This window comes from Pangasianodon hypophthalmus, chromosome 28, assembly GCF_027358585.1.
Source record: "Pangasianodon hypophthalmus isolate fPanHyp1 chromosome 28, fPanHyp1.pri, whole genome shotgun sequence".
NCBI lineage: Eukaryota > Metazoa > Chordata > Actinopteri > Siluriformes > Pangasiidae > Pangasianodon > Pangasianodon hypophthalmus.
The window spans coordinates 5,698,514-5,710,820 of record NC_069737.1 but is presented as its reverse complement, the minus strand read 5'-3'; the positions used below and the strand labels follow the sequence as shown (position 1 = coordinate 5,710,820).

Sequence of the window (12,307 nt, the reverse complement as noted above, 5' to 3'; positions counted from 1 at the left end):
AAAAAAAACATTAAAAAAATGTTAAAAAAAGGAAGTGTTTTATATCGCAGTTTTAAGGTTTTTCTGTTTGACGTGTCTGCGTAAGTGCATAAAACAAAAACCAGAAGGAAATAAACAGTAAATCCACTACATGAAAAGCTCCACAGTGTGAGCGTTTATCACGTTGTGGTTGTTCGTGGGATAAGAGAAAGGCGGCAGGCTCGCAGTGACAGTCATATCTGCAGGAAAACGTCGTGTCTGCAGCTTTCAGATCAACAAACACAGTGTGCAACACATCTTTCCCTGATGCGTCTCATCTTCACTTTTCCATGCTTTTGGACAGATAAAGCTGTGAATGTCTTCGCTCTCAAAACAGGAACAGAGATTTAAATTAAGAAAAGAAAACAGTATCTTGTTCATCAGAGTGACTTCACTGTACAATAACTGAATAAGTATCTCCACTGCTGTTCAACACGGAGCGCATGACGCACGCATCATTTTTTCAATTTTATAATGCGCTTAGATACAGCTTATAACTTGTTACGTTTAATTACAGACTTGAGTTTCGCAGCAACCCTGACCTTGTTAACGAGTAACTAACCGAAAAAATGCTGACTAAACACTAGCGCTAGTGACTGCAGCTAAAGCCGACTCGTAACCAGCTTCCGGTATTTTTCCCGCTGTAACCATGGAACTCGTATTAGGCAAGCGATGCCACACCCGCTCCATCACTCGGCTCTTACGTTACTACAGCAAAGAGCTTTTAGCCTCCCTGAAGTGTTAAAACTTGTTTGTTTCATCTTTATGGGTTAAGATAGACGAAATCTAATATCTTCTTCTCAAGTCCTCTTCAAACTGTTAATGATCTTTAAACGCATCCAACACACAGCATGACCAAGCTCGTGTCTGGAGAGCATCCACTTTATCTGTCGAGTTCCTCCTAACCAAACTCGTTCACTAACCAAACTCGTTCACTAACCAAACTCGTTCACTAACCAAACTCGTTCACTAACCAAACTCGTTCACTAACTTGAAACATTCAATAAAATATATTTACAACCCAGTGTAATGTCGCACTTTAACCCCTGCTAAATATTTATTATGAACACAGGATTGTCACTAACACGTGCACCACAGCAGCTTTTGACTGAGCAGCACGCAGCATGGGAAATAAAACCGTAACCACCTGGCAGATGCAACTTTTCAGCCATACAGTACTAATTAGCACAATTACACTCACGGCTTCCTGGAAATAAACTCAACTGAACACATTAGCTACGCTAGCAGTCCACAGCAACATGACGAGTAGATAATATATAAAATTATAAAATCATTGTGATAAATTTATTATTTGTTTAAATAAAAATACAATACTAACTGACCGGAAGCACTAATTTTTCTCTTGTTATTAACCATGAACAAAAATAGTTAAAATAAAATTATTTTTGTAGATATTAAAGAATTAAACAGGTCATTCTTATACTGGTGAAATGCATGATGGGGAAAGAACCACAGGCTCACATTCTCTCTTGCTCAACATGCATGTGCGCTCACACACACACACACACACACACACAGAGCAAGAAGAGAAAAAGAAAAATATATTCAAGGCCTTGAACAGTAAGTTAACCTAGTTCCATGACAGCTCTGTTCTACTGCAACACAAAGGACAGCTCCTCTCTCTCTCTCTCTCTCTCTCTCTGTTTCTGATGTCTGAAGATCTTAAACGCTCGGCCTCAATAATGCATCACGACAAGCTCGTACACCTCCTTTTCACTCCTGAACAGGATGCAAATCTTAACTAAAACACACACGTGTGGCAATAATCGGCTCCACATCACGATATAAAGCGAGTGAATCCTGATGGACGGCGAGGTAAACAGCACTGACGGAAGATCTGTAGAAAATCTCACATCTACAGGGTCAGTTAGTGAAGCAATAATGAGGGGATGTGTGACTCCTTAACTTTAATTTACTAAAAACGGCTTTTAATTTACTGTTCTTAAAGTCTTCCAACCAAGTCTGCACTTTCTCTGTTTTCACCAAGATTTTAGGTCGCTCTAACACACTTTCTGATTAATGATCAATCAACTGTTCAACAAGTCAATCAATAATAACTGAAACTCACTGCAGCTTACAGTCATTACACAGAAAGAGCAGTTTACCAAGGAGAAGGAAAAACGAGGAGGAAGAAGGAAGGAGGATCACGGGCAAGGAGGAGGACGCGTGAGAAGAAAGGAAGGAAGCACAAGGAGGAGCAAGAAGGAGGGAGAAGAAAGAAAAAGAGGAATAAGAAAGGAGGAAGGATGTAGAAAGAAAAAGGAGGAGAAAAGACCAAAGGAGAAAAAGAAGGAAATGAAGGAAGGAAGGAAGAAAAAAGGAGCAGAAAGTAGAAAGGAAGAGAAAGAAGGTAGTGGAAAGAAAGGAGGAGGAGAATGAGAAAGTAGTAAAATTAAATAGAAAAAGGAGGAGGGCGGTGGCAGATGAAGGAAAAAGCACATTTAGAGAATTCTCAATTCCCAAGCCTTTTAAAACACATGAAATGATTTCCACAGAATTAAAGTAAAACAAGTAAAAAGTGACCACTGATGCACGCGGCTAAACACTCACTCACATTAACGCAAGATAAACACTGATTAAAAACGAAGGCATTTCAGAAACACTGATCATTAAAACGGATAAACGACCCTTAGCACAGAGCCCATCCCTACAGATAACTCACTGAGTGATGAGCCTCGCTAACCTGGCTAACAGTGTCGCTAAATAAAAGTCTTTAAAGTTTAACATCTGGACATATCGGGACAAATCTCACAATGTGTTTACACACAGACTGAGATCACTTTACACTGGAAAGTGTTCGATTTTTTCCAGACTGCCACATGTGCTGTGATACAATTCACCAAGATATCGATATAATGTTGTCGTACGTCTCAACATTTCAGCCGTCAGCATTTCCCATGAGAAACTTAAGAGCTGAACACAGACTGTGACGTGCAGAAGGCACCAGGTTAAACCCTATACAGTGTTCTTATAGGGAGCAGAGACTGCTTTCAGACATCGACTTCTCACCTGAATATAAAGGCAAGTTAACACTTTGAGATGTTAATGTGGCTCAAGGGAGAACATACATCCTATTTAGTAAAAGGTCAGGGACCTAAATGCCATGAAGGTGAAACAAAACTGACACGACTTTCACAAATCCAAATTACAGCCCATCAAGAGCACAACACCGGAGTGATGCAATCACATCTTATAAACAAATAGCACGCTGCACAACTGCTCAACTCACAGCCGTTAACTCTTACACTACACAGTGAGAGCATAGAGAGAGTACGACTGTAGGTAGACGTGGAGAGAGAGTGAGTATGACTGTAGATAAAGATGGAGTATAGCAAGTATGCCTAGATAGTAGAGATGTAGAGAGTAGATGGATGAAGAAAGAGTACAGAGAGTATGAGTAGATAGAGAGTATGAGTGTAAATAGAGATGTAGAGAGAGTATGAGCATAGAGAGACGGAGAGAGAGTATACAGAGTATGAGCGTAGAGAGAGACGGAGAGAGAGTATGAGCGTAGAGAGAGACGGAGAGAGAGTATGAGCGTAGAGAGAGACGGAGAGAGAGTATGAGCGTAGAGAGAGACGGAGAGAGAGTATGAGCGTAGAGAGAGACGGAGAGAGAGTATGAGCGTAGAGAGAGACGGAGAGAGAGTATGAGCGTAGAGAGAGACGGAGAGAGAGTATGAGCGTAGAGAGAGACGGAGAGAGAGTATGAGCGTAGATAGAGACGGAGAGAGAGTATGAGCGTAGATAGAGACGGAGAGAGAGTATACAGAGAGTATGAGGAGAGAGAGAGAGTATGAGCGTAGATAGAGATGGAGAGAGAGTATACAGAGAGTATGAGGAGAGAGAGAGAGTATGAGCGTAGATAGAGATGGAGAGAGAGTATGAGGAGAGAGAGAGTATGAGCGTAGATAGAGATGGAGAGAGAGTATACAGAGAGTATGAGGAGAGAGAGAGTATGAGCGTAGATAGAGATGGAGAGAGAGTATGAGCGTAGATAGAGACGGAGAGAGAGTATACAGAGAGTATGAGGAGAGAGAGAGAGTATGAGCGTAGATAGAGATGGAGAGAGAGTATACAGAGAGTATGAGGAGAGAGAGAGTATGAGCGTAGATAGAGATGGAGAGAGAGTATGAGCGTAGATAGAGATGGAGAGAGAGTATGAGCGTAGATAGAGATGGAGAGAGAGTATGAGCGTAGATAGAGATGGAGAGAGAGTATGATTGTAGGCAGAAGAGATGTAGAAAGAGTAGAGCTGGTACCAGCAAAACAATTGTGGCTCAGATTGCAGATAGAAAAAAATTTGATCCAGTTGTTTAAAAATAGTGTGAAATAGAGAACTGCTTGTAGCACTACAACATAAAGCAAGCTAACGTCAGTCACGTGATCACAGAAGGCTCACGTCAACAACCAGCTATACAGAAGAGCAAATGTGCGAGATACTTCACACACTGTTTTTGGAAAGTTTTATGGAAGTGCCTACATAAAGAGATTTTATTTAAAGCCCTATTCAGACAGGATTAAATTCACACAAGGTCCTGGAAAAACTTCCTGTTTTACAGATGCTCCTCTGTGAATATTATTTCTGTCCGTATCGGCGTTCTCCGTCCTCCTCTGAGAAAATTACAGCTCTACTGTTCTTCACCAAACTCAGCGCTCATCTTTTTAGTCTCGTCCAGATAAAAATCTGGCTACTGCTACTTGCCACGTTATTCTCGCAGCACACGGATCAGTGACTCTCCTCCAGATAGTAAACACTTCCTAAATCACAAAAAATGGATGCTTCCTGTAAACTTTTTTTTTTTTTTTTTTTAAATTGTTGATGGAACCCGAGTTCATCCCAAACTGAAATAAGAGTGAGTGTCTCTTAAACTGTTTGATAAACTAACCCAATCTGAATAGGGCTACAGCAGGTCTGCACACGCTACCTGGGAAAGCATTTGCAGGAGGAGAAAAATAAAATCATTAAGAAATGCGAGATGGTGCAGGCTAATTAAAGGAGCAGTTCATAACAGCAGCTACAGGTGTATTATTTTATTATAGTAAATAGCATTACTTTATTCTCACAAGTTACTTTTCTATAGATAATGGCTGATGCTGTGAACGGGGCGTCACCGTATGAGGAACAGGACACAAACGTCCGAGATTGTAGAAAACAATCTAGTAGACACTACAGCATCATTCATCACTTCACGTACACATTAATGGTGAATGTTTATTCCTAAAACCGTACAGAACCCTGATTCCCATCGTTAGGCAGATGAGCAGCGTCTTTACAGAGAAGAATAAAAGTGAGACGGGACTCTCGTGTTTCCACACACTGCTAATAAAGCTTCTTCTCCTGAATGTGAAATGGTGGATGCTGTGGATGTACTTCTGGGAGACGCTCGGACAGCGCCGACATTACGGACAGTTTAATAATAAGAAGAAACTCTTCTGTGAAGGGCCAACAAATAACAGTCGTATTTTAGGCTTCATGGGGATTTTAAGGCAGTGTGATTAGAGGCAGGCGACAGGATAAAGATTTCATCACAACACTGGAAGATATTAAGTATCAGGATATCAAGGGGGCGTGGCCAGAGACGTGTTACACGTTAAATCGGCAGTCGCACTAGACGTTTCAGTTCCATCGACTTCCATTCATACGCATGCGAATGCTAGAGACTGGAAACAAGCTCAATGTGAAGAAGTTTTGCATTATGCTGCGTTCCAAAGTTCAAATCTGGTGAACGCTGACCTGCGACCATCACGCAAAGACGTGTGACCAATCGAATATCGACACGTCGCTGCTTGACCTCTTCAGTAAATCCAAGATGGAGGAAGCACTGATTATAGCGATGCTGCACCATCCCGTTCTACACAACAAGCTTTTAAAGATAAAATCAACATGAAACACAAGCACGTCAGAATCCACAATTTGTGGGTTAAAAAAAGCCAGCGTCTGGGCGTGTATTCCCAAGAAATTTCCCAAAAAATCAGCGGCCTCCCAAGAAATTTCGCATGCAGAAAGTCGTGTGAACGCTGCTTAATTCATTACAGAGGGAAAAAAAGACAAAACAAACAAGTCAGCTGTAGGAGGTCATCGCTAGAGTTAGTATTACTCAGGCGTTTTGAGTCAGGAATGCTCATGAAATTGAAGCCGGGACTACTACACTATCGATCGTCTCGAGCCGACCCTGATGGTGTAGCGCGTTTACCTCTACATCACAAGCGATGACTGCACTATGATTTCAGTACTGCTAAGACGATTACTGTTCGTATTAGTTTACTGCCATACCAGCTTCACTAGCTACTTCATGGCAAAGACGATTACTGAAACAACTAAATATCTTGTGCAGCTTTAAGATACGAGTCTTTTAGAAGAGCACGCACTTTTCCAAGAAGTCAAGCAGCTCAATGTAGTGCAACCCAACAGGATATCAAACACACACACGCAATCATTACACTGGAATCACAAGCGTACGCACCCAAAGTAAAGAAGGATTTATCTGCCGGTGTTGCACAAAATATCAGCTGATCGATAAATTTAACTACTCCAGTGTAGGAGTGGGCGATATTACAAAAACATCACATCACGACTTTCACGTGTACGACACGAAACACAAAGGTACAGGTTCACTATAAAGGTATAAAGTTTAGAATTGCTCACAAACTGACAGCAACACAGCAGTGTTTCATTTATAGAAATCAGACTTTTATATAATCTCTACAAAAATTGATTTCACAAAAACACTGGAAATGAAAACGTTTGAACCTAAAAAAAAAGTAACATTTTAATTTTAACTATTTAATGCAAAAAAAAAATAAAAAATCAAGTCAGCCAATTTGAGCAAGCTTTTAAATAAAAAATAATTACAACTTTTATTAAAAAAGATGTAATGTTAAAAAGATTAATTAGTAAAAGATTAAAGAGTAATGATGTTTCAAAAGCACATCATGACAATTGATCACATCAATATTCTATCATATCGTCCAGCTCTACTACAACACGCAAGTAAAATTAGTGCGAGTTCTTTTTAAGCAGGACAATCTTGCTGATTTAAATTTGCACATTGTGATTTTATTAATGTGAACCACCACACCAGGAATCCACAACTAAAGCCCTTTTTCAGCTAGTCACCTTCTAGCTAGCTTTCAAACCTAAAACACAGCAGTGTTGAAAACAGAAATTTGGAGCAGCCTGCACCATAAGACGCTATCTAGGACGACTCGGGTGGAGAAACCGAACATTGTTTTCGGTATCAAAACGGCTCATGTTCCTGTAAACACGTAGAAACAGACGTGGAAACGGATATAATCAGCTTTGTATCAGTTTTAAGGGCAGCATGATCAAAGCCGCACATTGACGAGTTTGTAGTTTCGCTTCTAGTTTCATTCAGGAATTGTGATCATATACTTTGCTTCAGCTGTGAATAAACACGATATCGTGACAGTTCAAGCGTCACACTTTCCTAAAGCAAACTGGTGAAAGAGCAGGAAGATCCCTAAACTGTGCTGGTGAACGCTCTGCGATGTGCAGCCAGTTCAGTTCTGTATTTTGTTTTTAAAAAAATAAATAAATCACATTTTTCAGAAATAAGACTGTTCAACTGGCAGCCAGTACACACTCACAATGATACACACACTGAAATAACAAGCACACACTGATTACCGCTGCCGTTTAATCAACTCTCAGCTCTAAAAACGTGATGAGAAACTCAGAGTAATGAAGCGCTCGAGTCTGCACCGCCAGTAAGATCGCTCTCATTAAGTTACACCACTACACTCTCAGGTGCTGCAACATTAATCTCACCGACGCCTACGTGAACACGATTAAAATATTATTTTGAGCTCATACAACTCTGAACAGAGCTCACATCTTAGGTTTGTACTTCTGAAGTGCAAAAAAATGAGTTAACCAATTAAATCCTCTTCCAGTTGAATTCTCCGATCTGATTGGTCAGCAGGTGTTGATTCATTTTCTACAATAAGAGCTGACTGTAGTTCCGGCTTTAATTCAAATCAGGGGTTTATGTTAATGTTAAGCTCGCTCACGGGGACTCAGCAGACGCTCCACATAGCGTAATAAACTGAATTATATATATATAAAAAAAAGTGTTATTTAACTTTGAGACCAGGGAAGGAAATGTTTATAGCTGGAATAAGTTATTGCACAAGTTGATAAACTGCTTTTTGACTTGTCAGGAATAACTGTTAGACGAAAACACACACGTGGTGGTGTGACGCGGCACAACGCGCTGCAGACGTTCCAGAGCTGAGAAAATTTGCTACGAAGAACTTACAACCAAGACTCCTTCCATAACTGTTAAATTTTCCCTAAAAAAAAAAAAAAAAAAAAAAACACCCCACATCAACAATCATATGTTAAACTCTTTTTTTTTTTTTTTTTAAATCAGTGTTCATCTTCCGTGGAGCATCCAGAGATCATTTTAATGAGCGCATTAATATAAACTTATCCTTCATTTCACAGCAGGAACTACTGTCCGAGCCATGCCTTTATACAAAAATAACACTTTCAAATTATAACTTGTTTCTTGGGCATTCCACAACAACAAATGCAACTATAAAAAATTAAAACATCACTCATCAATAAATGAAAAATTGCACATGGTAGAAGAGGAATAAAACTCGACGTGATGTTCATCAAGCCACTTCTTTGCTGATTATTTTCCTACAACAGCATGTCCTGAAGCTCCACCACTTTGGACCAATCCCATCCAAGATGAGAGGATGAACCTTCAGAAACAAACCCAGTCTGATAAGCTAGCTAACCTAACCGAGGGATCAATCAAAACAGTTACGCAACATGGTGGTCTATGGTTAAAGCACCAAGAATGAAAACTTAAAGCGAGACTTTAATACAGAAATCCAGACTTTAACACTCCTGTCCACATATGGGGAAACTGAGCTAGATAACTAGCAACCTTTAACCACCTGCTAGTTAATAATATAGTATTCCTGAATACATATAAAGGAATATTAGCATTAGATTATAGGCATCACCTGCCACAGTCACAGTCCCTGGCTACGTCCCAAACCACATACTAATCCACTAAATAGTGCATCACCTTTAATTTTATTTATAGTTTTATTTTGCCTTAGTGTAGTAGGGTAGTGTGCGGTTTGGAACACGGCCCTGTGAATTAGCGGTTACTATAGAAACGATAAGGCATTAGCTGTGATGTGTATTGCAGCCAGCACTACTAGCAGAACTCAACGTCTTCTGACCAATCAGAGTCGAGAATCGCACAGAGATGACGTATAATCATTTTTATTGAAACTGAGAGTGTAAACAGGTTCTGATATTGCTTTTAAATTGTTTTAATGTACACCAAAAAAAAAAAAACAGCAATATTGCTCCATATGGATTATTTAACTTTAAATGACGTGACGTCACCCAACACACCACAAATAAATGAAATAAAACTCCAAATAAACACCCATTCTCTACAAGCGTTGACTATACAGAACTCTAAAAACCACTAAAATATTTTGCTATACAAAAATATTTTTATAACAAAACGGTTGCTTTTTAAAATGGCGAACGCCATTACGATACAGAAAAAAAAAACCGTTAGGTCGAATCCTAAATTAGAGCGTATTAGATAAGTAGTGCACTACACTGTGCGTGGAACGCAATTGCGTCATCGGGTTACGTAGTACACTCGAATAAAGAGATGGGAGGCGTTTGGAACACGGCCCACCAATGCGCCGCTACTTAACATAACGATTCGATACAAGCGCGCGACGATTTTTTTTTTTTTTTTTTTTTTTTTTTTTTTTTTTTTTTTTTTTTTTAAGTTTTCGAATTTTTTTTTTCTTCAGTTTAAAATGTTAGCAATAAACAAATTAAAGCTAAACTAACAGCAAAGTTCAATTAAATTAAAACAAAAAGTCGTTAAACTGTTCTGCGTTAGCTTTATTAGTAGCACGCAGGAAGCTAAAACGGCACACAAGCTTAAAAACACTGAGTAAAAGCGCACAGACGCCATTTTACACACCACCGTTTAACATGTAAAGAGGTTTTCTACCAATAAAACAACTTTCTCCTCGTTTCTTACCTTTTTTTAATTAAAGCGAGGCGTCCTTCCTTTAACCAAAACGCAGGTCCAAAGAAGCCCAAGCCGAGCTCAGAGTGAAAGCAGTGGCGCGAAAAAACGACGAGCCTAAATAAACTGGCAGGTCAATTAGCCAATCAGGAGACAAACTACCGCGCCAATTCGCCAATCAGAACACAGTATCAGAGTTCTGCTTTGTTGTGATTGGACAGAATGATTCAAAAGTGGGCGGGATGAGTGGTCACAGTGCTAATTATCCTGCCTCAGGTGTAGGGAATCAGTAGCAGCTGGAAACGTGGCGCTTGATTAGAAATTAAACATCACTGATTCTCTTGTTGCTGAAGTTGAATAATAATGTGTTATAATGAAATAGTATATAAGAGCATGTATTTGTGTAAAAAAAAAAAAAAAAAAAAAGTTTAATCTTGAAATTGCACCTTATCAACAATAATATTAAATATGCTGTGAAATAACTTGCAGTTTGTGAACAAAGATGAATCCTATAATCACAAATACTCCATATGAGTGAAATAGAGAGTATAAAATATTCAAACCACATACTAGTGTCATATTTTCTGTCCATATTATCCTCCCTCTGATTGGCTGTAATGCCATGTGCCTTTCTCATACATGTACATAAAAAGCATATTGCTATGTAAACCTGGCTAATGAAGGAACTTTAGATTTTACTACATCAGCTTATATATTCAACTGCTATATGAAGCCTTAAGGATGGATGCAGCTTTAACACCAAGACAAAGAATTCAGCCATCATTGGGCTAAAATGCACAAAATGATGATCGATGACTGATAGATTGGTGCAGACAGATAAACAGCACAGATGTCATGCTTTCTAAGGAAATAAACTAACGTTTCATTCATTTAATAGCTTTATTGCAGTGAAATGGAGGTGACCTCTGGGTTGAGCTGCCTCTTAAAAGTCCAAGAATTATTATTAATTTTTGTTCTTGTTGTGTGTGGTTCAGAAGATCATCTCCTCTCATCTCATCTGTATACCATGATGTCTTCATATTAATGCCAAAAGTGTTAATAATAATAATTATTATTATCATAATTAGCAAAAAATATTAGTAGTATAAATATCCCATTAAAATTACAATAAACATAAAAGGAAAACGTATTACAATTTTATTAAAAAGTAGTATTATTAGTAGTAGTAGCAGTAGCAGTATAAGGGTGTATGATATATTAGGAATGGATAATGCATACTGCATGCACGCTTCTTACACGATGCACGCGCCGCTCAGCATGCAAAATCAGCGCAGCAAAACCACACACACACACACACACACATACGGTTATTCCCGGTCCCGAGCTGTCATATTTCAACGTAAAGCCTCACACACACATACACATACACACACACACACCTTCTCTACCATCCCAGGTCACATTTAAAAAGAAATGCATAAGTATTTTTAAAGAAAAAGGAATAAGCAGAGCTTACCGTGTGTCTAAAGGCAAAGTTAGGCGACGTCCAGAGCCAAATTTAAAGCCAATAATATAAAGCCACCGAGCGCGCGCTACACTGACCACAATCCGCTTTCTCTCTATCTGCAACTCGGCAGCATGAAATAAATAAATAAGAATAATAATAAGAATAATAATAAGAATAATAAGAATAATAATAACCAAGGCTCAAAATGATTCAAATGAAGTGTTTATTGAATACAAAAAAAGGGACAGCGCAAGCAGGGGAGGGGGAAAAAATCAAAAAAGGAAAAGAAAGAAAGAAAAGAAGGATGGAGAGATGGATGGATGGAGGAATTAAAAAAAGGAGGCTGCGTGCTGCTGCTCTGCACCCAAGCGCCACATAGCTGGAGAAAGTCAAACATGCGGAGGAGAGAGAGAGCTGCGCGGCCATTTATACACACACACACACACACACACACACACCTCAACATATACACACATACACACTCACCGGCACACACATACGCACCAGAGTACACTCCTCCACAGTGAGGTTTTCAAAGAGCGCCATCCGATTGGCTGTCGCCTCCCTTTCTCGCACCGTGAGCCCGCCCACTCTTAAAGGCTATTGGCTCCCGGATTTGTCAATCATTGCACTGGGGCTGGAGCCACCCTGCGGATCTGAAATAATGAATGAGACAAAAATCACAAGGACGCAACAAGGCGAGGAGTGTAGATGGATGACCTTTTCTTTCTTTCTTTCTTTCTTTCTTTTTA

The 12,307-nt window shown here is 39.4% G+C and overlaps 1 protein-coding gene across 3 annotated transcripts in view; it reads right to left on the bottom strand.

Annotated features, from left to right (window-relative positions):
* The window catches only part of elavl2 (ELAV like neuron-specific RNA binding protein 2), a 46,107-nt gene extending 34,148 nt beyond the window's left edge, over positions 1 to 11,959 (bottom strand). The window contains exon 1 of one of the 3 annotated variants that reach the window (XM_053231031.1): positions 11,565 to 11,959. The gene's annotated coding sequence lies outside the window, so the exon portion shown is untranslated. Of the gene's footprint in view, positions 1 to 10,099; positions 10,477 to 11,564 lie in introns of those variants that run through there. The other 2 variants (XM_053231032.1, XM_026945370.3) reach the window with 2 other exon arrangements.
* Positions 11,960 to 12,307: the final 348 nt, after the last annotated feature.